This window comes from Arachis duranensis, chromosome 4 (assembly GCF_000817695.3).
Source record: "Arachis duranensis cultivar V14167 chromosome 4, aradu.V14167.gnm2.J7QH, whole genome shotgun sequence".
Classification (NCBI taxonomy): domain Eukaryota; kingdom Viridiplantae; phylum Streptophyta; class Magnoliopsida; order Fabales; family Fabaceae; genus Arachis; species Arachis duranensis.
Window position 1 is genome coordinate 49,229,755 of NC_029775.3, and position 1,842 is coordinate 49,231,596.

Sequence of the window (1,842 nt, forward strand, 5' to 3'; positions counted from 1 at the left end):
CTTGTGGAGGGCAATGTTGCCTCCCCCTTGCATGCGGCACGCTTCATATTGCTTTGGCCACGCTTTCCTTTCCTTAGGCTACACTTCTTAGGCCACGCTTTTCCTTTTCTTTTCTTTTCTTCACCTATAATAAACCAAAACAACACTCCAAGTATCACTAAATTCAAGAGGCTTATAAATCAATTAAAATGCAATCAAAATTAGCTTAAACCTCAATGATTAACATTAAATTCATGGTGGTTGCTTGATTTAGAGAAGTTGTGTATTTTCACTCCAAGTCACTTACTTAGGATGCAAGAAAGTGCATAAATGCTAACAAAACAAGTGAAATTAGCTTGAAAAATGGGTATATGATGACTTGTCATCAACTTCCAGTTCTCATACCTTGCCAAGAGTTTATTTTACAGTCATTTATTTCGATTACTTGTCATTTATCATATATGCTCCTCATTCTCAAAACCCCCAATTTACAAAACCCATAACCAATAATAAGAACATACCTCCCTGCAATTCCTTGAGAAGACGACCCGAGGTTTAAATACTTCGGTTATCAATTTATTTAGGGGTTTGTTACTTGTGACAACTAAAACGTTTGTAAGAAAGGTTGATTGCTTGGTTTAGTAACTATACTTACAACGAGAGTTTACTATAACTTCTAAACCATCAATCTTCAGTTCTTCAAAATGGCGCCGTTGCCGGGGAATTGCAAACGTGTGCCTTATTATTGGTTATTGTAAATATTTAAAAAAAAATTTCAGATTTTTATTTTAAAATTTTTATCTTATCTTATCTTATTTTTCAAAATTCAATTTTTTTAATCATCTCTTTTTCAAAATATTTTCTTTTTGTTAGTTTTTGTTTTTATTTTCTCTTACTACTATGAACTCTCACCCCTTTGGCTATGAGTCTGGTTAGAATTATGTTGCAGGAAGAGGAGATTATAATGACAACATGCACCGTGGTTTGAACAATCAAAGATGGGAGGAGCCACAAGGATTTGGTCAACCCTCATGGCAACAACCACCTCTAATGGACTATCAACAACCATTCTGTGATGCATATCAAGGTAATGGCTATGGTGAGCAATCTTTCAATTATCAATAACCACCACCATATGCCTATGAGCCCCCTTCTCAACATAGCTTTGAACCACCACACTTACAAGCCCATTTCCACCATTCACCTCCATATGACCCTAACCCTCAACCACCATACCAACCACCTTAAGAGCCATATGAACCATATATAGAACCACCCCAATTCCAACCCAATTACTCCCAAGAACTACCACTTCAATATTCACCATATCCATATCCATCAATCCAAGAGCACTATGATCCTATTTATGAAAGCCGAGCGCATCAAGAGACAAAGGATCATTTCAAGGAAATAGTGGATCGATTTCAGACAACCATTCGTCAATTGGAGCAAGTGATAATTCAATTAGCTTCTCGATGTTCGGACACTCAAGGAACCCCCATGGCTTCATGTGGACAATTTAATGAAGAACGTAGCATGAAGGAGATACTAGAAACTCCAGTGAACGGTACGGAGCATGACTTTGTACTGGAACAAGTGGAGGAAGCCGGAATTATTGAAGAAGAAGAAGTGGTTAAAGATTTAGGAGATGCAGAACCTCCATGGGAAAGTCCAGTCATAGAACCCCCTTCCAAGATGTTTGAAATTGATACTGAGGAGGGTGTACAACCTCCAAGGCATATCACAGTTGAAGACTTGGAAGAGGTTGATCAAGAGATGGAGATTCAAGAAGAAGAAGCACAACCTCCCATGCCCTTGGAAAGCAATGAAGAGGAGATTGAATTGGAAGAAAGCTACCAAGAG